The 27,106-nt window shown below is 45.4% G+C and overlaps 1 protein-coding gene across 5 annotated transcripts in view; it reads right to left on the bottom strand.

The window, feature by feature from the left end:
- The window catches only part of Ube4B (Ubiquitination factor E4B), a 373,326-nt gene that overhangs the window by 52,812 nt on the left and 293,408 nt on the right, over positions 1-27,106 (bottom strand). The window lies entirely within an intron of this gene.

Below are 27,106 nucleotides of genomic sequence, written 5' to 3'. Positions count from 1 at the left end.
GCTGAGCATTCACAGCCTTGTGCAGTGCGAAGCACAAGTGGAAGCCCGACGTGTGCAGTTTCACTGCACTTGATCTATTGCATCTTAAATAGCAGAAATGGAGAAGACGATGCAGTGTTCATGCAAGGCTTTGGTTTTCATAAGAAATCAAACCGCATTTGTAGCCACACTGCATTCATGCAGAAGAGGTACTTCCAGAAGATGTAAGAAAAAAACTTAAGCTAAACAAAATTGCACGTGATGAGAGATGGGTGAAAGGTATTTTAATATTTTGTTCATTTAATTACCAGGCAGCATCTTATGGCCATGTCATCAATGACAAGACCTTAATGTATTGTAAAAACGCGAGTAAGGGCTGCAACATACATGCAACATCCGAAAGAAGAAAAAAAAAAGCATTTTTTGTTCAAGACCAATCAGTGAATGTGTGGTATTTTTCTACCATTCACTCGTCGGAAGACTCTGCGCTTGTGCTGTGCTCTGGTGCACATTCACCCCACAAGTTGTGGCCTTCAGTCCTGCCTAGACTGAAATCCTTGAAACTACGGGATACAATGTCTGTAGACACGGGAGCTCCACATGGACAAAATCAAGCGTCTTCATTCTGCCTTGAGAATTGAGCAAGGTATGTTACGAGTTGGTTAATGCCTATGTCAAACCATGGCAAGCATCCACGGAGTGTGCAGGGGAAATGCAGAGAAACGGAGCCCAGATAAAACGATGGCTAAAGTGAAAATGAAAGCCCAATAAATAACAACAATGTGAACTGAATAGAAACACTATTCAGAAATTACACTTGACAAAAAATTGGCAATGCCAGGATATATGTAGCAAGAGGCCTGGCTGAGGGGTCATTCATGTTTAGCACTTTGGACCACTAAAGTGTCATGAGGCAAAAGCGGCTGTTGTGAAGCCCTCCGCTACGGCACCTCTTTCCCTACAACTCAGTTAAGGTGAATAGTGACTGCACCTTTTGTTTCCCGTAAACCAAGTCTGGTTCTGCGTGGTGAGGCGTCAAAGGAAGCACCAAATGAATGCCGCTGCCTCGATCAAACGCCCAGCGGGTGGTGAGTCATGACATCATGACCAGATGCAGTTATTAGACATGACCGGGTGTGACGTCATAGCCATTTGTACTCACCAATGATGTAGCCTGAATCGAACGCCCGGCAGGGCCAACTACGTATATGCGTGAATCGCCTGGTGACGTCATCACCAGTTGTGACGTCATGACTGGATGTGATGTCATTATGACATCACTTCTGGTCATTACACATGGCCAGATGTGACGTCATGATGTCACATCCGGTCATGACGTCACCATTACTCATGAGGCTATTTAGTCATGACCGATGACTAGTTAGTATTAGTTATTAGTACTGGTTAGTGACTAATTAGCCATTAATTAGTACTGGTTAGTCAATAGTTAGCCATTTGTCATTAGTACTACACCACTGATGCAGCTCGCCAGATGTGATGTAGGAGGCGACCACCACTTGGCCACCGCCATGGCGAAAATGCGACTTTGCAGCCTATGTAGCTCTCGCTACGAAAGGCCAAGGTTGTCATATGCGTAGTAATAAAAAAAAACTCAGAATGGGCCAAAAATGAACCACAGATACATGAAATCTAATGGCAATAAAACGGTGGAGCAAAACAGATTAGTTCGACAAGATTAGGACAGGTGAGACTGGAAAAAGAAGGGATGAACAAACAGGCCAAGACTAAAAAGAATGCACAAAAACAGATCAAGGCAGAAAGGAATGAAAATTCTTTTCCTAACAATACAAGTGAAGGTGTGCTAACACACTCATTTTTTTGCTCATTGACAGAGGCGGCTTCTATGATTTCACGGGTGAGCTGATTGTGGTTCTTTGCCAAAATTTGGTTCCTTGAACTTCGGGAGAGGCGGCGGCAGGGACTGCAGTCTTGACAGTGAATCGCCGAATTGCCAGGCTTTTTTCCTTCAGCATTATTTTGATGCTCTAATAGCCTGTTATTTATGCAATGGCCTTTCTGACCAAGATACTTCTTACTGCAGGGTAAAAAGACTGAATGCACGACACACGATGAGCACGAGAGAAATGGATCTCGATGCCTGGTTGTGCATTCTGGGACTCTTTCACCCTATTCATTGACCCCCCCCGCAAAGACTAGAAAAGACGTAAACCCCTGCCCTTTTTCCTATTCGTTTTAGATTATGGGATACCTGGTGGAAGTAGGGTATTACAGCCACTTTTTTGTTGCCAGACCTCAGATCCCTTCCGGCTTGATACTTTCTTTGCCTAACTCTTAACGTTTTCTCAGCTACTGAGGACAGGAGTAAGGTTGGGTACCCGGAATTAAGTAGTCTGTGGGCTTAGTTTAACACTTTTCTGCCCGCGCCTATTCCTATCGATAGCCCGCAATCGACGGTTTCACGATTCGAATTTTACCGCTTTCGAAGCGCTCCTGGACAAGTGACGTCATCCAATGGGAAATAGAGCAACCCTCCTTCAGTTTTGCTTTTGATTCAATTTTTCTGCCTTGCCACCGTGCCCGTCCAGATGGTCCCCGGAGTCGGGTGATCAGCGCTCCTTGTTTACATCATGGCGTCGATATCGCACACTCCTGCAGCGCAGAAACGAGTGTTTCCACTGAAGTTGACGAATGGGACTCATTTTTCGATGCGAACAGCAGCAGTGCTAACTTGAAGATGAATTCAGCTCTTCAGACTTAAGCACCGACAGCGAAACTACGTCAAACCGACCCAGAACGTCGACAGCCATACCCCGATAAGTTTCGCTTTCCGCTTTTGCTGCGTGCTGATCGGAAGAGATGACTGTTCTGAAGGTCACAACTGTTATCTGCAGGGTGACACAATCTTCTGGGAAGTATTGTTTGCCGTGGGCAGCGCAGGAAGTCGTGTTTTCCGCTAGAGGACAGCCAAAGGTCGACCTGGGCTTGGTCGACCTCGACTACTGCTTTCTTTCCTAACTCAGCAAATACTGTACACAAAAAGCTAAAATTTGCTGCGATGTTGCATTGGTACTGACTGTAAAAAAAAGTATATTGTGAAAATTTTTATATTTTATCTGTATGAAGAAAGTTTGGGGCTTTTGTGCGCTTTTTCTTAATTGCAATTTCTTGCTGATAGTTTTTTTTCATTACTTATTCAATAAATATGTTGACTGTCACTAATACCATTGTGAAGAGGAATTCCTCTTCTAAAATTTGATCTAGACACTCCTGTACCAAGCTAGTTCTGTTAAAGAAAAAAATATACGTACAAGGTGATTGAGGATATCAAGAATATCAAGGGGTTAGCTCCGATACAACAGCGGTGAGCAATATTAATGACACCACCAAAAAACCACCCCTTTTTCCGCGGAGAGGAATGTGTTAAGAAGCCCTGCTCTAGGTTTTGCTCGCATGATTTCAGCAGCACATTGTGAAAGGTGGCTTGGAGTAAATTTCTTTTTACTAACTTTGAATGAGCTGATTCATAAGGCAATATTGGTTTCTGGCCCTTGGTTACAAAGTCAAGTGATGTGCTGGTCCGCAAAAATCAACTTCAGTTCCAAAAAGAGGATTCAGCCAATTTCTGGTTTTTCATGTGTTTTTCATGTCTTTGTAAAGATATGCTGCACCTTTTGAACTTAGGCTGTGAACTTATTACCTGGGCAATCAATGAGAATTAGGCATCGTAAACCAAAAACATAGCACGAAAGACTGGGATGATGATGAGACAGGACAAGTGCTAAATCATGCTCCCCATCTTCTGATTTACAATGTCTAACCAACACGCCCAGTCCGACGCACTTCTGAAGACCAATGAAAATTAGATAGTGTATCTGAAGATTTTTGAAACCTTTCAATCTCTTTGCTCGGTCATGCATAGCCTAGAAGAGGTCGCTCAAGATAGGGGCGATAGCAGAGCCTATACATATGCCTGCTTCTGGATAAAAAGGGATAATTAAAAGGCCAATTGATGCTGACGTCCAGGAGTTGCAGCATGCTGGTGAGGCCAACTGGAATAATGGCCATGTCTGTGTGGATACTGCACAAGTGTTTTTCAACCCTATCCGTCAAGTAACCATGGAAGCTCTCCAAGACGAGGAGCTATCGTTTGGCCAACATGGTGCCTGGGCAATTCTGCCAAATGCTTTTTATCCAGTTGAGCACAAGCTCATCGTCCCTCCAGCCCTTTTCAGCGTCGTTAGGAATCCTTGAGTGCAAAAGCGCAAAAAAGACGGGGATGTAGGAAGGACACAAATGAAGACAGTTCGTTTCTCCTTCCTACATATCTGCCTTTTTTTTGTGTTGTCTGCTTGCATGGATTATCAACTTGGCCAAGCATCTGTGTCAGGAATCCTTTTCAGGATGACTACGGGAGTAGCTTCCGCCCGTCCGCAGTGCCGCACAGCATAACAGTGCATCGGTCGCGTTCCAGTTGTCAGCATAGAAACACTCTTCTCTCTTATTTCAAATGTGCAGTTCTCAAGACAGTCGAACCACACGGGGGTCTGTTCGGCATTCGTTATCTGAGACAATATATAGTGCTCATGGCACAGTCCGATGACATACTTTTGAAAGCTGAGCACCTTGTCGGTGTAGTCGCGGGGCAGCCGCTGGCACAACGTGGTCCTCCAACGAAATGATGGGCCCTTCCTCTTTAGAAATCTTCCTAACCAGCAGACACTAGCTTTGAAGTCCCTATGTGGTATTCTTCTCTCATGCACCAAGGCTTGTGTCTTTACGTGCAGCATGTCCACTGTAACGCGTAGCCACTGTTCCGCACTTTCATTGCATAGCGGAATGGTCTTCTTCCAGCTCGGGATACTTGGACGGCTTGCCTCGAAAAGCACGCCCTTTGTAGCTAGTGTTCTTCAATGCATCCTTCTGGCTGTGCCATCTTCGGATGCACTTCTCGTGCACGTCAAATTTTCTGCCCATCACATGCTTGCCATGTATGAGGCCAAACTATACTACTTTCAGTTTAAAGCCCGCCGTGTAGCTACCAATATGCTTGCCCATCATGATCGAATGGCACTGCTCAATGACAATTTGCAACTACAGCGTGCGACCACGCCAACTATGCTACCACTACTCACGTGCCTATGACAGTCGCAAAACAAAGCCGGGGTGGCCGGGCCCATGATACCAATAGACCTTATGCAAAATTGCTGCCATCTATCGGACCTTCAGTGAACTGCGCTATGCGACGCCATGTTGAAGGGTTGAGTGAGTCGGCTGCGTTTATGACTGCTGCCGTCGCGATAGTTGCATCTGCTTTCTGCTGTGATTTCCGTGCTATCTGTTCGCATTAAGAGCAATAAATGAGGGAGTAATAGACAATTGACTTTTCCACGCTGCCTACGTTCCAATTTTACTTCGCGAAGCGATACTGCACTGCCAAAACTTCTTGCGAACGGTGGCATCAACGTAGCTACAAATGGCAAAACCTTCATTGCTGCTCTGGCGCATTCCTTGATACACCACTTAAATATGTGTCCATGAAAGCGCAAAACATATAGATATTGCTTCTGGGTGTAAAAGATGTTTGTGATGTCATTACGCTGCGTCAGCCGCCGTAGGATGTTTTAGAATCCAGCAAGGGCAAGGCTCAACTTGTTACTGCACCCGGCGCTTGGCCGTGATCATAGTTGTTCCGTATAGTATGTTGTACATACATATACACGAAGTAGCTTAGTGCTGCTTCTTTTTTTTTTAATATAGGACTGATGCCTAATAAACACTGCGCTCCGATGGACCTTCACAATTCCCAGTATAGCGCGCGCACTACTGTTTCCATCCTCTGTCTGAGCGTTTAGCCGCTGATGTACCTTGCTACCATGTAAACAAACAGATCCCATATTTTATATGTTACTGGCTAAAACTCCCAACCACGTGAATTTGCAGGCAAAACGCGACAGGTCAGCGACGTGATTCCGTGCGCACTGATCCTCCTCAGATAAGTAGCTCCTGTTGTCGCCATATCGTGGGATAAAATCAATATATAGCAGATACTGCTGTCTGCGAAGTCACATCACAAAGTTTTGCCTGATATCCAGACACAATGTTAAGCTTCTTCGTGGACGCGTATTCGAGCAGTGCTTTGTGCTATGCGCAGATTTTGCAGCAAAGTCATTCTCCTCTCCAATGCTGCAAGTTTTTCTTTTTCTTTCCGTAATTCTTGATGGAATTGAAGTATTTAAAAAAATTTTTGCGCCGTCCATGTCACGGATGAGCTCAGTAGTGAGACAGGCACCAACTATCAGAGCCTATTCAGACTCTATACCAGTTTCTAGCATTTCAGAAAAGCTTTTTTTTTTTAATTTAGAGGGGGGGGGGGGGGGGGAACGAGGTTTAATGGCTTATTTCGCTTTTGAAGAATTTTAAGGAAAAAACTAATAGCACTGCATTCTATTGCAATATTCAACACTAGTGACATTCTTCACAAAATCTTTTTGTGCAAACGTAACGAACACATACGGGCTGTGTAATGTTGAATAGTGGTTTTCTTTTTATAGCTGCCGAAAATAATTTGCGAAGTCCGAATTTTTGGGGAGTGCAGCCAGCTGATACCTGAAAGAACACAAATGTCATCAGTGTGGAGCTGTGATGCATGGGATTTTTTTTTTTTTTGCCATGTTGCAAAACAAGAAAAATTATTTGCCAGCAGCAATTCAGGGAAGTAGTAGAATGTACCAAGCAATGGGCATACAGAAAATGTGATGCATACATTTATAGGGCTGGGTATTTTTAGACCAAATAAAGTTGAAAGACGTGTGTGCTCACTCTCATTCTTACTGTGATAGCTGCAATAGTATACCTCACTGCTAAGCGCGGTAAGGCTCGCTAAAAATGATATTGCTCTGCAGATAGTGTCAAATGGTTACAGTTTCAATCCCTAACTCATTACACTGTTTTGACGGCGCGCCATGAAGGTTAAACGAAAAAATGGCATTATTCAGTAATATGGATGGGAGAAAACAAAACTGGCATGGTCTAAATTAAGGCGTAACTCCTTTTCGATGCCCCTCACTAACTCGCAAAGAAAAAATCTCGCACTAGTAAAAAAAAATAAATAAATGAACAGCGCGGCGACCGTCATCACTATAGCAACAACAATCATGCGAACTTGTGGTAGACGAGAGAAGCTAAATGGTAGAGGAAGTTACTGCCACGTATACTTTGAGTCATTCCTTTTGCAAGTCGTGTTTTGGAGATGCCTCTCAGCAACTGAAGCCTGCACGTAGCAGACTATTAATCGAATGCTTAAGACATTAGAATATCGCGCTGGAATTTAAGAGAACGGTCTGGCCCCTTTGAAGTGGCGAAACGTGCTCTATCTTGATTCCTGGTCGCATACATACGGGCAAAATCTGTTAACAGCTTGTATGCATGAAACCGTAAAAGCTGGGATGAGTTGGCGCAACATTGAAATCAGGAACACACTTGCAAATCTTTTACGCAAAAAGGAGATTCACAGTCCCTCTACAGGCAAATTTAACACACCATGGGCAATATATTTCGTCTGCCTTAGTACCAAGTATGGATTTGCAATCTTCCAAAGCACGCTATATAAAATACCATTTTACAATTCAGGCGCGCCGTCGATCTAAAGTGCGCCTAGCGTGACAACCACGCAAGAGCAGATTAACACAACCCTCAAAAAAAAAAAAAAAAAAGCGCTCGAGGGATATAACTTGCTGTTTCTTTTCTTCTACACCCTTATTTTAGTTTTGCATACAACAACACACACAGCAGTATGTCGATATTATCAGCGACAGCAAGCATTAATGCAGCTGGCCACGCAACCCTCTACTATGCCGCTTGCCGCTCCTCAGTTCAGCTACCCTTATACATGGCAGAAACGCGTGCAGCGGCCGACAGATGGCAGCAATTTTGCATAAGGTCTGTATGGATTGCGGAAGCTCGCGACAAAAGGAAAATATGATGATGATGACCCGTGACTTCAAGCACCATTCGTGGGTGGCATCTGGAAGCTCCTGTGCTCGTGCAATTTGAAGGCTATAGGCCTTATGCAAAAGTGCTGCCATCTACCGCAGAAAAACCCAAATTGAGTCAGCAGCAATGTTGGGGGATTGCGGTAGCAGGATTGACTGGTCCGGAACATTTGAGCCGCTTTCTCGGTTTGGCGATCCTTTTATTTCAAGGTTTAAGAAAAAATGACTTACAAGTGATTCGTGGACCTTTCTGTGTTGTACACGTTTCTGAGGAGCTTTGCAGGTACTGATTATGCATCAAAAATGCAATCGGAGAGGCACTGCGGCAGTGAAGAAAATCACAACAGTGTTGTACGTTCAAGACGAGGAAATGCACTGGGCAAGAATATCCTTTTTGTTTTGAAATGTCGGACTCACACTGTTCTTCAATCGTTGGCCTCCGTCCTTTGTATTTTTTTTTTGCGTCAACGACCACATTGTTAAGGTTCAGATATGCTCTTTGCCTGCATTGCGATGACAACGCCATATTACGATCACACACTCAATTATGAGTACACCTTGTTGAAACTTGCTGACTGTTAGTGAGTTTAAGACTGACCGAAGACCCTGTGCTGCCGAGCCAGAGGATACGGGCTCGATTCCAGTTGCAGAGGCCTTTTTATTTATGGAAGTGAAAAACAAACTCCCGTGTGTCGAGATATCAGTGTATGTTAAAGATGTATAATAAAGATCTCCAGGTGCTCAAAATTAATCCACAGCCCTCTACTACTGTGTGCTTCACAGCCCAGGTGTAGTGTGAACGTCCTAAAAAAAAATATTCGCAGTGGCTTAGCTGTAGTTAAGCCTAGGAGATTGCAAAAGCAAGAGAGGTGAAGTGTCTCCAATGAAAGACGGCATCACCTGTTAGGGTGCCTCGATGCGCAAGCCCTCACGCCCTTGAAGGGTGGAGACAACTCCGCCATATTTTGGCCCACCCTTCTCATAGCGCTTCAGGAGCATTCCTGTTATCTGCAATCCCAATCTTGAACAAGCGTCAAGGAATGCCACGCGACAGGAGTGATGGCGTACCATCCAAACGCACACTTCTCAGAGAAAATGTGAGATACTGCGCCTTTCCTCCAGAAGTCTCATTTTGTCTAGCGTTCGTGCCATCTGCAATCCCAAATTTGAACGCGCGCCAAGGAACGCCACAAGACAGCCGCCGCAAAAGCGGGACACACTTGCGTGGGCTCAAATATGGTGGCGTTGAGGCGGCACTGACCCTTTCAAAGAAATGTCCCCACCTTCTGGAGCGGCGGAGGGGGGGTGCGCGCATCAAGGCACCCTACCATCTGTTAGACCCTAGCGCACCTAGTGGGAGAAGCGCGAAACGCCTGGCGTGGCTACAAGCCATGCTACGCTGAAGAGCTGACTTGGTAGCCCATCTTCGTCTCAGTTATAACATCACATAACCTGTTAGACTGCAGCGCACCTAGTGGGAGAAGCACAAAACGCCCAGCATGACTACGAGCCACGCTACGCTGAAGAGCCGACTTGGCAGCCCAGCTCTCGCGCAGGTATGACGTCAGTAGTCACACGGTGTAAAGCGTAACTACCGGACCACGCTACGCTAAAGGCTCGAAACCTGGCGTAGTATTGCTTTTGCAATAAAAGAATGGCCTGATAATTTGCATTCTGGCATGCATTCCGTTGCCACGATAGCAGGCGATCAGCAGGGAGACTGCCTAATCCTACTGCTGATGCTGCACTGTGGATGCACACCTAGCTTGGACAATTCTGCTTGGAATGGAAGATTCAATCTTTGCAAAATATGTGGGAAGACCAAACAGTCTGTTGCAGATTCTCAAGAATCTTCAAGCAGAACGGCAAGAAGGAAGAAAAGGTTTGAGACGGGAAGGGGCGCGCGAGATAGAGACAGAGTGCCATGTAGGCATATTGAAAAATGTGAGGACAGCCGGGTATTAAATGCTGTGTAGAGGCACCCTGGTGTCCACCCTGCTTCTTTTATATTTTTGGTGCTGAAACTCAGGAGCATAATGTGAGCTCCTCCAACGGTCCTTCCTGGAGTTCGCAAGAGGAACGCTACGAACCTCCAAGAAGATGGAGCTGCATTGTCGAACCCCACCGGACAGAGAGAGAAGACTGCATCTACACAAGATGAACTACATCAAAAGAAAACACAATATTCAACGAGATTTTCTGATCCGGCTCCTTACATCAAGCAAAAGAACTTTTGAATTCTAAAGCAGTAAATATCCTTGCGCTAAACCGTATTCAAGCGAAAGAAAATGACCGACGGCGCAACACGGACACAGACAAGGGACACCACATGCGCACTTGTCTGTGTCCGTGTTGCACCGCCGTTCATTTTCATCATGCACCAACTCGCCCCCCCCCCCCCCCCCCCCTGGCCATTATTCAAGAGAGACTAGAAGCATGCAACGCCGGCATACTAAACGAGAAGCTGCAGGTTTTTAAAGGCGACGTTTGTGCAGAAGACGCCGCAGCTGCACTAGAGTATGACAAAACTGCCGCGCAGACAATGACGCTTCTCTGTCACCCCATCGAGACCCTTCAGGTGCCTGCTTATGCTGCCGACAGCCATTTTTCTACTAAGACAGCAAGCAGTTTTACCGGAGATCTTAGCCTAATCTTTTTTCGACTTGACCGTTGATTCTGTCACTGAGCTTAAGGAAAAACAAGTCGCAAGTTCCACTGTGGTCACATCGATGCCTGACTTCCATTTTCCCGAGTCAGCTCTAAAGGCATTATCGGAGGAACCACACCGGGACATCGCTCAGAGTCATGGATAAGAGTAATAACTTTAAGTGTGCCCAGAGCAATGCCGGCGGTGACTGAGGAGCGGTTGCCATACTGTGGAACAGACCTTTGGCAGAAGCGCATTGAAATAAAGGGCTGATCCAGGCAGAGTTCTCCCTAGTAATGAAAACATCGAGTCAATCACACGCATCCAAAGGCGGACAGAGGATTCTGGGCAGTTCATAAGCAAGATTGTTTCCGAGCCGCCAAAGAAAGAAGACTGCGAACATGCACCTGACAACATACACACGTAGTGATCATTCAAAGAAAACGGCTTTATCGGCCTGGGAAAGTACATACAAGACTCTCAAGAAGGACCTTAGAGGATATAGCGAGGATAACCGCACTCATGGCTCGGAGACGTTATCAATAGAGGATGATTAAAGTGTATGCAGTGGCTGTAAGCAAGATGGTAAAGGCAGCAAAAAGCAGAGATACTCAGCGTCCCTCGAAGAGCTCACGACCCCCAGAAGTGGGGAGTACATGCGAGAGGAAGACACCACAGCAGTAATTCGAGCTGACAGGATGGCCTCAGTAGATCCTATGAAAGAGGCAGAGCTGCAAAACAAAGAGCTTATTTCAGGTCTTATTAACCCTTTCGCTGTCGGCAGTTTCTGGCTGTGACGCACCCCCAGTGTCGGCTTGGTTTCAGGGAACAAGCAAAGCGATTTACTTTTATGATTGCTATACACATAACATAGTCATCTGAATATGCACATTTCAGTGTTCTGCAGGTAATGTTAATTAACATCATCATCAGCCTGATTATAAATTAGATAAAGAAGATAATGTAAGAAAAAACTGCTGGACACTTGAGAGTCAGATTCATAGCTCGGCTCATATTTATAATGATAAGAGCCATCACTCCAGTCTGCAGTCGAACGCCTCGCACGACCAGCCATCCGAAAGTAACCACGCGCACGGAGGGAGCAGTTTCGGTGGTCCGCACAACGAACAGAAATGGCACGTTGTGAAATCAAGATGACAGAGGGGGGAGGGAACCTCCTTTGCTGCTGCTAGCCACAAGGAAAGGCGCGGCAAGAGAGAGCGAAATCAGCGATCGAGTCATGTGTCGACCTATTGGAGAGGCAACGGCACAAACCCCTGAACGTGACGCGTCGTAGCAGACACGCCAACATAAAAAAAATAAAGACCTGCAAACCTGCGGCAGATGGCAGAACAACCCTTGAACCTGTAACCGCACGCATGCACCGCAAAACTGTGCACCGCATGATCACTTAGCGTGATAGAGTAGTGCGCGCAGAGCGACCACACCCCCCAGCAAAGAAGGTGGCGGAGGTGGGCGCGGTCGCTCCATATTCTTCAGTACATACATACCAACATAATGCGGGGCGAAAATACGAAATTGTAGAAAGATATTACAGATGGTGCAGCCTGTCTAAATGCGCCAGCTTTGCGCTCAGGTGCGAAGTTTTGAACACATGATAGAGAACGTACCAGTACGTCGTTGACACTGTGGGGGGGAAGTGCGAAAGCATACAGGTATGTTTGTGACAGCGAAGGGGTTAAAGGGACAGAACACTGGAATTTAGGTCTCGAAGTTTTTTTGGCACAGTGGAAGGATTGATGTCTAAAACGTTTGATTCCACAGCGGTTTTGGTAGAAACGCTGTAGACAAGTTTTACTGAGAATTTTTCAATCAGTGCATGCGCCCTTTTTTATGTAGTCCGATGCTGGAAACCATGAGCAACAACCACAATGTCTGGTGGTCGACAAAAAAGACGTACCGAAAACAAGTATAAATTTCACTTGCCAGACGGTAATTAGACATTTTTTTGCTGAGAGTAACGTCCTTTTCAGTTTCACACTCAAGGCTGTTATGGCACAATAATGAACGCCTTGTCGACGAAAGTTTCTGTGGGCACTATCATCGCTTCATTCACAGACACTGTGGTGCCATCTAGTAGCAGAACCTGAAAAAATCCCTCTCGAGATGCGAAAGGAGGACTGGTTTTTATTTAAGGATGCAGTGTAGAGCGCAAAATATAATAAATAATGACAAGTACTCCCAGAAGAAAAAAGAACAGTGCGCACTTATGAAAATCAGCTATATTTTGCTTACATGTAATCATGTGGGATACTACGGCGAAAGTAATAAGGTTTCTTTGCTAGATAGCGCCTCGGTTGTTTTTATGCGATTTTCAAAGGCAAATTAAAATTGTAAAGCCTCTTTGGAACTGTAGTGCTCGATCTGTACTAAACAAGGCAAGGTCTTTTCATCTCCACCATAATCTCATGACATATTTTGGCCAGTGTTCTGTCCCTTTAACAAATGCAAGAAGTGCATACTGTAACGCAGCGAACACTTATGCAGCTCCCACAGTTGTTGAGAGAAGAGAGCTGCCCATCGAGAACTCTGGAAAAATGGCGGCCGCTGTTTCTCAAGCACAGGAAGAAACAAAGGTCAGTGCGCAGGAAAAGGACACGATGGAAACCGAAGGTTGTGTCAGTTTTGTGCTGTGTAGTGCTAGTGTACGCGTGTGAGTATTAGCAGTGTTGACGAGCAGCAGACTTACAAAGCGAGCCTAAAGCCAGAGGTCCAGCAGGAACTTGATGAAAGCATCAGTGCTGTGGACATTGAGACCAGAGTTTTGAAACGGAATTTTTCGGGTTCAGTTCGGATTCACTCCTTTCGGGTTTGAGTTCAGTTTCGGCTCCAGAAACACATTCCGTTCCAGTTTGAACCCGTTCGACCCTCCCTGAACCGATTCAAACAGGTTCAGAAAAAAAATTCGGATGTGTTTTTTACTTCACTTTTTAATGAGATTTATTTACGGTTCTAGTACACAATAAAAGCTGCAAATTCACATAGTAGTCCGTTGATAATTTTTGTCATCAGATATGATGGGCTTCACTGAATATGCAGACCTCAGCAAAATGTTTATAATGAGTGACCTATGGTTAGAGCAGGATGGGGAAAATAATGATTTTCATTGGCAAATACCTAACTAAAGCGGTCACATACTGAGAGAAAATTAAAAGAAAACAATATTTCCTGCTGCAGTTTTCAAGTATACAGAATATCACATGAATTTTATTTTAGAGTGATACCTCTGCTACCGCATATACAATGTTTCGTCCAGCTTCCACTAACGAACTGAATTCAGTTCAAGGTCGAACCAAGCACACCCCCAAGAATAAAAATTTGAGGACACTTTGGTGACTAAAGTGATGAAAGGCGAAAGCTGCATTCTGCTACGCAACTGTTGCGCATGTAGCGATGAATGGTGTAACGAGTAAAGCGAGTGACTACTCTTTCACATTCTGTGAGTGCATTTATTCAGTGAATTCTGCATGTAGCAATGAATGGTGCTTCGAGCAAAGTGAGCGACTACTCGTTCACATTCTGCGAGTGCATTTATTCAGTGAATTCTGCATGTAGCGATGATTGGTGCTATGAGTAAAGCGAGCGACTACTCTTTCACATTCTGCGAGTGCATTTATTCAGTGAATTCTGCACGTAGCGATAAATAGTGCTACGAGTAAAGCGAGCGACTACTCTTTCACATATCGCGAGTGCATTTATTCAGTGAATTCTGCATGTAGCGATGAATGGTGCAACGAGTCAAGCGAGCGACTACTCGTTCACATTCTGCGAGTGCATTTATTCAGTGAATTCTGCATGTAGCGATGATTGGTGCTATGAGTAAAGCGAACGACTACTCTTTCACATTCTGCGAGTGCATTTATTCAGTGAATTCTGCATGTAGCGATAAATAGTGCTACGAGTAAAGCGAGCGACTACTCTTTCACATATCGTGAGTGCATTTATTCAGTGAATTCTGCATGTAGCGATGAATGGTGCAACGAGTCAAGCGAGCGACTACTCTTTCACATTCTGAGAAAGCATTTAATCAGTGAATTCTGCTTGGCAGCGACGAGATCGCGCTCCTTGTATCTTCGCAGTTGTTCAAAGTTTACTGTTGTGTGGTTGATTTTAATGGGTGCATGGCAGTAATGAGCAATTAAGTAGAGTGCATATTTTGGCAGCGTAAAATTAAAGACAGGACTAAAGGAGAAAGACAAGGGACAAACGCTGAACTTCAACTGATAGTTTAACGGACGTAACATCAATATATACAAAAATTTTTTCAACGCCATCACTTGAGCGCATGCTCCCAAACCTTCGCCTCTGCGATATCGAACAGATTAGAGCCTCATCACCTATGGCCACGTGTCATTCCGAGCTACTGCTAACACTGCTAACCGAGCTACTGCTAACACAATTATCACCTTGATTGTGAATCTCAAGGGCCTCAAATATCTCCCTGCTCAACTGCCGCTTGAAGCTGCGCAGCACACGTGTGTCGCTGAACGCAGGGGTGCATGATGGACTAGTGGGGCTAGGGCAGCGGCTGCAGTGCAAGGCTAAATGACTGCTCTTTACAAGGGATCCTAATGCTCTTCGGTGCTCTCGCAATCTGTCGTTTATGCACCTGCCCGTCTGTCCGACGTAGGTTTTCCCACATGACAGAGGAATCTTGTAGACTACCCCCGTTCTACAGGGGACGAAGCAGGTGTCATGCTTCTTCGTGCATGCCTCAATGCCACTCTTTTGCCCATTCACTTTAGGGCTAAGCCGCGACAACTTTTCAGGAGCAGAGAAGACGACAGGGACGCCGCACTTCCCTGCAACCTTCTTCAGACGGTGGGAGAAACCATGAATGTAAGGAACGGCAACAGGCCTTGTTTCCTGGCGTCTGGATTGTTGTGATCGCCCTCGTTCCTCACTCTCCACTCCCCGCAACAGCTTATTCGCTACCGAAGCCAGGAGTCCATTCGAGTAGCCAGCGGCTTTCAGGCGTTCGATCTGGTCCTGCACGCTGATGGTCATAAAGTGTGCACACGACTTTGCGAGAGCAGCACGTAGAGAATTAACAACGATCCCTCTTTTTACCAATTTCGAATGGGCCGAATCAAACCTCAACACTTCTTTTTTCGACCGCGGCCTGTAGCTCCAACACACATTCGCCTCCCTGAAGATCAAACGCACATCCAAAAATTGAAGTCCGGTGTCCTCTGGCAATTCAAAAGTAAAACGAAGCCCTTTCGAGCAAACCTCAAACACGTTCGATGGAGGCGAAAAGCAAGGCGCCCGTGTGCTGTGCGATGTCAGTGCACGTTAAAGAACCCCAGGTGGTCGAAATTTCCGGAGTCCTCCACTACGGCGTCTCTCATAGCCTGAGTTGCTTTGGGACGTTAAACCCCACAAACCAACCAATCGAACACGTCAAGCACTGTTTTTACCACGGCCTCCCTACGCTGAAACTTGCTTGCCCTGATAACTACTAGGTAGTCGTCAACATATCTGAAAATCTTAGCTATTATAGCTGCAGAGGCCGTGATTGTTCAATGAGGTCTCGAACTGCTGAGGAATCGAATAGAAAAGATCTACTACGTCTATCGAAAAGGCAGCAAGTGCCTCCGAACGGCTGTTACACTGCTGGAAGTAGTCTATAACCTCGCCCGAATTTACCACCATGAAAGGGTCGTCTATCTTCAGTGAGCTGAGGTGCTTCTGCAGAAACCTAGAAATCGCATTCTGCCAAGTAGAACGCTCCGTCACAATTGCTCGAAACGGCACATCAGGTTTATGTGTCTTTGATGATGATGATGATGGATTTTAATGGCGCAAGGGCGACTCAGGCCAAAGAGCGCCAAACTCAAGGTTAATGGTGCACTCAAGTTTATATGATGGAATAGTTGTGATTTTTCATGAAGGGATAAAAAACTGGTGTATAGGGCCTAAAAATGTATTCGCTCTGTAATATCGCTAAAAACAATGGTGTATAGGGCCTAAAATTCATTTGTGATATATAATGGATGCGCAATGTATAAGTAGATGTATTAAAAGATCTCATCCGTCCTCTCAAGGAGGAGCGGGCTGAGACCCACGTCGATAAAAAATTTCATGTAAAAAGCCTACTTGTGATAAAAATTTAAGCACCTGTTTTAAAGGAAACATTGGGTTGTCGCCAATAAAAATGGATGGGTGTGCAGGTATTTGATGAGTGAACAAGGAGGGAAAATGACGTCTTCTTTCTGGTTCCAGTTGTGCACATATGATTAAAACATGTATGACAGTGAGTCGATCACCACATCTCGAGCAGTGTGGTGCAGGAGAGTTGGTTAAAAGATATGTATGGGTTATGTATGTGTGGCCAATTCTCAGCCTGCACAGGGCTACTTCTTTAAATCTGTGTTGTTTTTCTGTGGTGTACCTGCCTATTTTTGCCTTTATTGTGTGTAGTTTATTTTCTGATGCTGTGTCCCATTCCTCTTGCCATTGTTGTCGAATCATGTTTTTTATGTGTGGTTTGAGGTCATGATAAGTTATCTTATCAATGTCTGTGTCATTTCTAAGGGCAGCTGAAGCAGCTAGCCTATCAGCTGCCTCATTACCAGGTATACAGCGGTGGCCTGGCACCCAACACAGTGTAATTTTAATTTCTTGTTCATGGGCAAACATAAGGGTGTTATAAAGAGAGTTCAGTACTGGGTTCTTATTTTGCCATTTCCAAAAGGATAGGGACTTTAAAACACTGAGGGAGTCTGTGTAGATGATCGACGTCTGTATTTTATTTTCTATAATGTGTCTCACAGCTAAAAGGATACCATTGCATTCAGCGGTAAATATACTAGTATTTCTGTTCAGGGTTTTTGACTGTGAAAACTGTGGTCCATGTGCTGCACAGGAGACTTGAGCAGACTTCGAAGCATCAGTGTAATATTCATCACAAGTGTACTTCTCCTGAAGTGACATGAAGTGCTGCTGTATGGCAATAGGGGATGCATGTTTGCCCACTTCAAGAAACGACAGGTCGCAATTAACACCGTGCATTTCCCAAGGAGCAATTAGGTCTTTTATGGAAGTTGTATGAAGACTGGTAACCGTAACATTCAGGTATTCAATGTGCGTGGCAACTCTGATTGGATATGGTGGTGTTAGAGATGGTTTTTTTGAGAAAAGTGCTGTGCCAGTTTTGTCAAGCAGGAGCCGACGACATGGATGGTCCAGTTGGCATAGTACCTTCATAGCATAAGTTAGAGAAGTAAATTGTCTCCTTCGTTGCAGTGACCATCGGTTCGCCTCGACATAGAGGCTAGCAATTGGGCTAGTTCGGAAAGCGCCTGTAGCGAGGCGAAGGCCGAGGTGGTGCACGGGATCGAGCAATTTTAGCGCAGAGGATGATGCTGACCCATAAACCATCGAGCAATAGTCAATGCGTGATAGAACTACACTATTCAGAAGGTTCAGAAGGCAGTCGCGGTCTGTGCCCCATGACCGGTGAGAGAGAATTTTTAGCAAATTCATCGCTTTGAGACACTTCAGTCGCAACTGTTTTATGTGGGGAATGAAGGAAAGTTTTTCGTCAACAACTACGCCAAGAAATTTATGTTCTTTTTTAAAGGCAAGGCTCTGGCCATTCAGTGTAATGTTGGGGTCAGGCCTGATGCCACGCTGCTTAGAGAAAAGTACACAAACACTCTTTCCAGAGTTAAATTTAAACCCATTGTCATCAGCCCACCTGGACAATTTGTTTACACCTAGCTGAATTTGTCGTTCACAGATGGCCAAGTTGCAAGATTTGAAGCTTATCTGGACGTCATCAACATATACAGAACAAGAAATAGTTTTTGGCAGCACGCTTTTTAAAGAGTTCATTTTGACTACAAAAAGTGTGCAACTGAGAACACCACCTTGAGGGACACCATTTTCTTGAATGTACTGCTTTGAATACGCATTGCCAACACGAACTTTGAAGGTCCGTTCAGACAAGTAACTTCGAATTGTGCTCAACATGTTTCCTGTGATGCCAAGAGAGAAGAGGTCGCGGATGATACCATAGCGCCAAGTGGTATCATATGCTTTTTCAAGATCGAAAAAGACAGATAAACAATGTTGTTTATGTGCAAAAGCATCCCTTGCATAAGACTCAAAGGCAATGAGCTGATCAGCTGTTGATCGCCCAGCTCTAAAACCAGCTTGGTTTTGATAAAGAAGACCATTGTATTCAAGGAAATGGAGAAGGCGACGATTTACCATTTTCTCAAAAAGCTTGCAAAGACAGCTGGTTAGTGCGATAGGCCGATAACTAGCAGCAAGTGTGGGTTCTTTTCCTGGTTTTAATATTGGGATGATGATCGCTTCCTTCCATGCTTTAGGAAAGCGTCCTGTGGCCCATACTTTATTATACAGGTAGAGTAGGGTTTCAACAGTGTTCACATGCAGATGCCTGAGCATTCCATATGTGATCCTGTCAGGACCTGGAGCTGTGTTACCACATGTGTCTAGTGCAATCTTCAGCTCCTGCATGGTGAATGGGCTATTGTATCCTCCTGAGGATGGCCTTTTATCATGTATGTGCTTCCTCTCCTCTCTTGCCTCGTGCCGCAAAAAGGAATCTGTATAGTGTGCTGAGCTGAATATGTATTCAAAGTGTTGCCCTAGTGTGTCTGCTTGATGTTCAAGAGAGTCACCACTGGTGCTGACAAGGGGCGTTGGGACTGTGCTATATCCTTTAAGTGCTCTTATCCTGTTGTGAACTTTGTGTGCGTCAGAATAGGAGTTCACTGAAGACAGGAATGATGACCAGCTTTCTCGCTTGGAGATGCGTCGAATACGCCTGCCATTTGCCTTTGCACGCTTAAAGGCTATTAGGTTTTCGGCTGTGGGGTATCGGCGTAGTTTCGACCATGCCCTGTTTTGAGTTTCACGAGCAGTCTTACATTCTGCATTCCACCAGGGTCTTCGTTTATTTCGTGGCTTACATGACGTCTGTGGAATGTATTTTTCTGCTGCCTCTATGATGTGTAGCGTGATTAAGCGTTGAGTTTCATCAACGCCTAAGTCAGTAACTGATGAACTGGCCAATGATGACTGTTCCCTGAACATCTTCCAGTTGGCTGCATTTTCTTTGAATTTTCTGGGATTCGACACATTTTCATTTCCGTTCCCAGTATATTTTATTAAGATCGGAAAATGGTCACTTCCGTATAGATTGTTAATGACAGTCCACTCTGTAGCTGCCAGGAACATCGAGGAGCCAATGGCTAGGTCTATGGATGTGTAAGAGTTATAAGCTATATTGTAGTAAGTTGGCTGTTTCGTGTTTAGTAAGCATGATCCCGAGGACAATAAGAATTTTTCGATTAGAACACCTCGGGAGTCCGTTCTTGTACATCCCCATAATGGGTGGTGAGCATTAAAGTCTCCGACCAGCAACCAAGGTTCCGGAAGTTGATCAATCAATTTTTCAAAACTTTCGCTACTTAGCTTATAAGTTGGAGCAATATACAGGGAACATACGGTTGTTATTTTGCCATAAACTAAGCTTCTGATTGCCACTGCCTCTAAGTCTGTGTTGAGTGAGATGTTTCGAGAGGGGATTGATTTTTGTGTTACAATGGCAACGCCACCAGAGGAGTGAGAGCTGCCTTGCCTGTCGTTCCTGAATACATTATATTGCTTAAGGAAATTTGAGTCTGCTGGTTTTAAATGGGTTTCTTGCAGACAAAGTATGTTTGGCTGATAGTCCGCAAGAATTTCATATATATCATCTAAATTTTTAAAGAGTCCTCGGCAGTTCCAATAAATGAGGAGCGCCATAATTAAAAGTTATTTAAGGGACAAGATTAAATTTAGGTTTGTAGGTCCTTGGGACCTGTTATTGGGACTTTTCCCTTTCTTTTTCGCTCCAGTGAGCTTTGCCGCCTAGGCAGCTGGGGTGAAGAAGTTGTGTCCATCGCATCTTCAGATGCGGTGGACGACTGTGCAGAAAGCACAGGATTGTCAGTTTTAGGCCTCGACTCATGGGTCGAGGCCTTTGGGCCGGCTGACCTGGGGGTCCGCGCAGCCAGCTTTGCGGGTGGTGGTGGAGTAGCGCTAGCTGACTCCACCGAGGGCGCAGGTGGCACTGCCCTGGAAGAACTGTGTGCTTCCTGGGCAGGTGCCAACGACCGCTGTGATGCCGCGCCCTGCTGCGTCACAACGGAGTATTGTGGCTTTTGAGGAAGAGAAAGCCGCTTTCGTGCCTCTCCGTAAGATATGTTTTCGGTGACTTTCAGTGTAATTATTTCTTTTTCTTTTTTCCAGTATGGGCATGAGCGTGAATAAGCTGGGTGGTTACCTTCACAGTTTGAGCAGAGAAGCAGCTGTTCTTCGCAGTTGTCTGTAGGGTGTTCGTGCGAGGCACACTTTGCACATGTGAGTTGGCCACGGCAACTCTGAGAGCCATGGCCATATTTCTGACATTTGAAGCAGCGGCGTGGGTTAGGGATATAGGGCCTCAGTTTTATCTTTGTGTAGCCTACTTCGACTGATTCTGGGAGAGTGCTTGCAGCAAAGGTGAGTACAATGTGCTTTGTTTCTATCGCTTTGTTATCTCGTCTGATCTTTATCCGGTAAACATCTGTGACATTTTGTTCCTTCAGGCCTTCAAGAAGTTCTTGTTCACTGACGTACCTAAGGTCATCATCAGAGATGACTCCTCGGGCAGTGTTTAGTGATCGGTGCGGGCTAATCTGTACCGGTATTTCTCCAAATGATTCGACTGCACTTAGCTTCTGATACTGATGGTTGTATATTAATTCTAGTAGCAGGTCACCGTTTCCAAGTTTCTTTATCTTATAGCCCTGGCCAATGGCCTCAGTCAACGTTCGAGAAACAACAAATGGGGACACAAGTCGTGCAGTGATTTCCTCGTGGTCACTGTGGACCACGTGGAAACGAGGAAAGTTGTTTATGTTCTTTGAGAAGAACATGGTGGTCTCGGTGCGCCCCCTTTTAGAAGGAGGACGATCGGGGTTAAGGTGTTTAGATGCCATGAAAAGTGTATTTTTCGGCTGCAGTGCCAGCCACCCACCATGGAGCCCAACGAGGGGACGGGACAGAAATTGTCTATTCCTGCCCACGCCAGCTGTACACCGCAACTATAACCCAATATGGCGTAACTCAGGGTAGCTAGCCACACAAGGTTAACCCTCGCCGCCTGGAAGTAGGAAGAAATGAAGAAGGTAAGAGAGGACAGGACAGTTCTAAGAAAGAAAATAGGAAAGTGAAAGATGGAGGGGAGAACAGGAAAAGGCGACTGCCGATTTCCCCCGGGTGGGTCAGCCCGGAGGTGCCGTCTATGGGAAGCGTGGGCCAAAGTGGTGTGTTGCCTCCGCCGAGGGGCCTTAAAGGTCCAAACACTCGGCATCGGCTCAACCACCAGGATCCCCTTTTCCCCAGACACGACGATGCCACGCACGGCTAAGCGTGGGTGCTCGGGGTCCGTGGTGTCGCACAAAACACACAAACACCTGCTTTAACAGGTGCCCCCTGCGGGGGGTTTATGTGTCTTTGCTGTGAAGAATATGTCAAGAGCATTTTTCCCCGCAGCAGAGACAGCTTTTTGAAGACACGATAACTGTAACTTTTCGCATAAGCCCACTGCCTTGGTTTTTACCCTAGTAGAAGCGGATTTTACTGCTCTGAAGTTCTTGGCGATTGCATCGCTTGCTTTAGCCTCATACAACGTTTTTGGCATGACGGTGAAACCGCCTTCCTTATCGGCCACTACCAGGGCAAGATTATTGCCCTGCAGGTATTTAGTAGTTTTGATCAATGCCGCGTTCTTCGCTACCCCGGCCTTTGACGACAAACAGTCCACACCTTCTGAGATACATCGTTCCCTGTCTGGCTGATCAGCCTTGCATGCTACCGTCCTGATTAGCGACAACATTTCCACAGGCGACTGCCTTGGTTCATTCGCGAACTTCGGCCCGCGTCTCAGCACACCTTCTATATCGTCCGGCAGCGAACACTGTCCAAGGCACGTCCCCTTTCCAGGCGTTGGCTTCTCCTTCTCTCTCGTCTTCCTCCAGGCACACAATCCTGGTAAGTGCGTCTTCCAGAGGACTTCAGTCATGTCGGCGGCTTGACGGGTGAATATGCGATACACACTCTCCTTGGTAAGTTGGCAGTGCGCATACAGAGAGGCATAGAAACGTAGACACGTATGAAGGTACCTGACTTGACGCCACAGCTCAGACCGGAAGATCTTCGTCACTCGCCTGGCATGTCTTGCAGAAGGAAGGAATGGGACAAACATTGCTAGGAATTCAGGCGGAACCAATCGGTTGTTTAGGGCGAAGGAGCATACTTTCGCCCGAAAAGAAGTGATGGCAAGAAGATTGACGAGCGCAGCAGAAGGTTTGCCACAAAGAAAAAGAGGAAACACAGGGCCCATTGTACTAGAAAGCAGACTAGTTAACGTAGAAAGACGGGCTAGTTGGTCTTGATAAGTAGAGTGCATATTTTGGCAGCGTGAAATTAAAGACAGGACTAAAGGAGAAAGACAAGGGACAAACGCTGAACTTCAACTGATAGTTTAATGGACGTAACATCAATATATACAAAAATTTTTCAACGCCATCACTTGAGCGCATGCTCCCAAACCTTCGCCTCTGCGATATCGAACAGATTAGAGCCTCATCACCTATGGCCACGTGTCATTCTCCTCTTTAAAAATTCCAGCTCTTTGGGTGACAGCACAACCGAGCTACTGCTAACACAATTATCACCTTGATTATGAATCTTGCCATCACTTCCGACTTGGTTAACCCTAAAATTTGATGTCACTTCTGCCACACTTCGTTTGTCCGTTTCGCTAGGCGATCATGTTAAGCTTGTTGTCTTGGAACCTTGAAAATAGTCACTATGATCGTGAAATTATTGAAACCATTGTGCACATTATTTTCTGCCGGCACAGTTCGCGCTGTGTAGGTAAAGTCTCCACAACTCATCCACGTGTGGGGTGGAGAAGCGTCCGCTCCCAGTAGGTCTCTGTGGTAGGCGTTCGTGCTAGTGCCGGTAAGGCTCAAGGTGTTCTCAAGTTACATGGAGGCACGAGGTAATAGTTATGGGGGAATTCATGTCTTCTAAAAAGCCATTAGTAACTGGAGGGACATATTGGGGTCCTCTACTGTTTTCATTAAATGTGAATGACCTGCCAATTTCATTCCACTTTGTTTACATGACAACACGTTTTCTTATACACCAATGAAGTTTTTGTTCTATTAATACTGCATATTTATGTAGCCTATTCTTTTTTGTGCAGAAAACGCACTCGCCACCTTTCTTTAACTACCTTTTGTCAACTCCTTTGCCACTTGATGTACATAAACACACACACACATATATATAATTTGCCTGTATATATCTATTTTTGCAGTCGGACCTGATAGCCTTTGGCTCTAGGTCTGCAAAGTGCTTTGTATTGATGTATGCCTTCATGAAATAATGGGGGTAATTTATTTTCCCGCGCATACTATAAGATAGAGCAAAACGAATATATAGCGCATTGCACCCACAAGTATTGCATTTCGTGAGCCAAATATGCAGCAATGCACACCCTACTTTGCCGCACAAGGGACTCAATCTTTGCGAGTCAACTTGGGAGGATCATGTGACAAGGGTGCACATAGAACCTATGTCACGGCTACAATCCTGGTTCTCCTTGCCCTCTCAGCAGGCTTTTTTTTTTACTTTTCCCCCGCCTGTCTCACGACCCGGTGGCATGAATGGGAGAGTATGCACATCATTATCCTCTCTGCATGCTTTTTCTTTCAAACTTTTGTAGCTAAAGCCACGTTGGCCACGAACAAGAGTTTCGTGCGACGAGATTCACAGAGCCATTACCACGCAATCTGGCAATCAAGAAACAACCGAAGATGTCTCGTCTTTAATGCACCAGGGGAATCGAACCTCCACCCTTCGGATTGGGCTAGATAAGATAGGACTGAATTGGATCGGACTCGATTGCTCTGGATTGACAGGTTTCATATTCGTTTCGTGACAGAATAGGTATTCAGCTCTAAGTGAGGATGGCGACATTACCCTAGAGGCAAGGAACAATAATTTCAGAGATATCATTACTGAGTACGCGGTAGAAGTAGGCGGTAGGATAGTTAGAGAGGATACCGGTAAGCTGTCTAAAGATACGAAAGAGTTGATTAAGAAATGCCAGAGTATGAAAGCTTCCAATCCAACAGACCAGATCGAATTGGCCGAGATATCAAAGCTAATCAATAAGCGCAAGGTGGCCGATATAAGTATAACATGGAGAAAATTGAGCATGCTGTAAAGAACGGGGGAAGCCTTAAAGCGGTAAAGAAGAAATTGGGCATAGGCAAAAACCAGATGTATGCGATAAGGGACAAGGCGGGCAACGTCATCACTAATATGGACAAGATAGTCAAAGTAGCCGAGGAGTTCTATACAGATCTCTACAGTAGCCAAAGTAGTCAGGACCGTAATGAGATTAGCGGTAGGGACGTTCCACCAGTGACGAAGGACGAGGTCAAGAAAGCACTAGAAACTATGAAAAGGGGGAAATCAGCTGGAGAGGATCAGATAACTATAGATTTGCTGAAGGACGGGGGGATATTGTGCTAGAAAAACTGGCCACCCTGTATACGCAGTGCCTGGTGTTATCGACGGTACCGGAACTATGGAAGAATGCAAACATTATCCTCATTCACAAGAAAGGGGACTCTAAGGACCTTAAAAATTACAGACCAATCAGCTTACTGTCTTATACGTATAAGGTATTTACTAAGGTAATCGCTAATAGAATCAGGACAACCTTAGACTGCAATCAAGCAAAGGATCAAGCAGGGATTCGGAAACGGTACTCTACTATCGATCATATCCATACCATCAATCAGGTGATAGAAAAATGCTCGGAATATAACCAGCCCTTATACATAGCATTCATTGATTACGAAAAAGCATTTGACTCAGTTGAAACCTCGGCGGTGATGCAGGCGTTGCGAAATCAGGGGGTAGACGAGCCGTACGTGAAAGTGCTTGAAGATATATATAGTGGCTGCACAGCAACCATAGTTCTGCATAAAGAAAGTAACAAAATTCCCATAAAGAAAGGTGTTAGGCAAGGAGACACAATCTCCCCAGTACCATTCACAGCTTGTTTAGAGGAAGTATTCAGAGACTTGGAATGGGAGCAGTTAGGGATAAGGGTAGATGGAGAATACCTCAGTAATCTGCGATTTGTTGATGACTTTGCCTTGCTAAGCAACTCGGGGGATGAACTGCAAATAATGATTGATGACCTAGACAGAAAAAGTAGAAAGGTAGGCTTGAAAATCCATATGCAGAAGACTAAGGTAATGCTCAACAGCCTCGGGAAGGAACAGAAGTTTACATTAGGTAGCGAAATACATGAAGTAGTAGGCGAATATGTGTACTTAGGACAGGTAGTAACCGCAGATCCGGACCATGAAAAGGAAATAACAAGAAGAATAAGATTGGGATGGAGCGCATTTGGCAAGCACTCGCAGATTATGACTAGCAGCTTACCGGTATCGCTCAAGAGGAAAGTATACAACAGTTGCATCTTACCTGTACTCACTTAGGGGCTGAAATGTGGAGGCTAACCAAGAGGGTTCTACTTAAGTTGAGGACAACGCAGAGGGCTATGGAACGAAAAATGGTAGGGGTAACATTAAGAGTGAGGAAGCGTGCAGAGTGGGTAAGAGAAATAACTCAAGTCAGTGACATTCTAGTGGAAATTAAGAAGAAGAAATGGGCATGGGTAGGACATGTAGTGCGAAGACAGGATAACCGATGGTTGCTTAGGGTAACAAACTGGTTTCCAAGGGAAGGAAAGCGTAGCAGGGGGCGGCAGAATGTTAGGCGGGCGGATGAGGTTCAGCGCTGTGTGGTGTCCCTCCATCTCTGACCTGTCGTTTGCGCTGTAGTTATGGATGAGGTTAAGAAGTTTGCCGGGGTCAAGTGGATGCAGCTAGCACAGAACCAGGTTAAATGGAGAAATATGGGAGAGGCCTTCACCTATGCAGTGGGTATAATCAGGCTGATGATGATGATGCAGAATAAATTTCAGCTTAATCCCAATTAACCCTTCCGCTGTCACGAACATACCGGTACATTTTCGTGCTTTCCCTCCACAGTGTCACCGACATACCAGTACATTCTCGATCGTGTGTCCAAAACTTCGCACCTGAGTGCGAATCTGGCGCACTTGGACAGGCTGCACCATCTGTAATATCTTTCTACAAGTTCGTATTTTCGCCCCGCGTTGTTTTGGTACGTATATACTGATAAATATGGAGCAACTGTGCCCACCCTCGCCACCTTCTTTGCTGAGGGCATGAACGCTCCGCGCACCTCCAAGCCTTGTCCAAGCTCTGGATAACATACCATTCCTTGGAAGCCTCTTCGCTTTGCATCAAAGTTCAGCATTTTGTCGCGTTGCCACTCCCGCATAACCCGCATAACCCGTTTAGAA

Source organism: Amblyomma maculatum, chromosome 3 (genome assembly GCF_055883805.1).
Source record: "Amblyomma maculatum isolate TAMU_Amacu chromosome 3, ASM5588380v1, whole genome shotgun sequence".
Lineage (NCBI taxonomy): Eukaryota > Metazoa > Arthropoda > Arachnida > Ixodida > Ixodidae > Amblyomma > Amblyomma maculatum.
The sequence above is the reverse complement of the archived record's forward strand: the minus strand, read 5'-3'. Positions and strand labels throughout refer to the sequence as shown.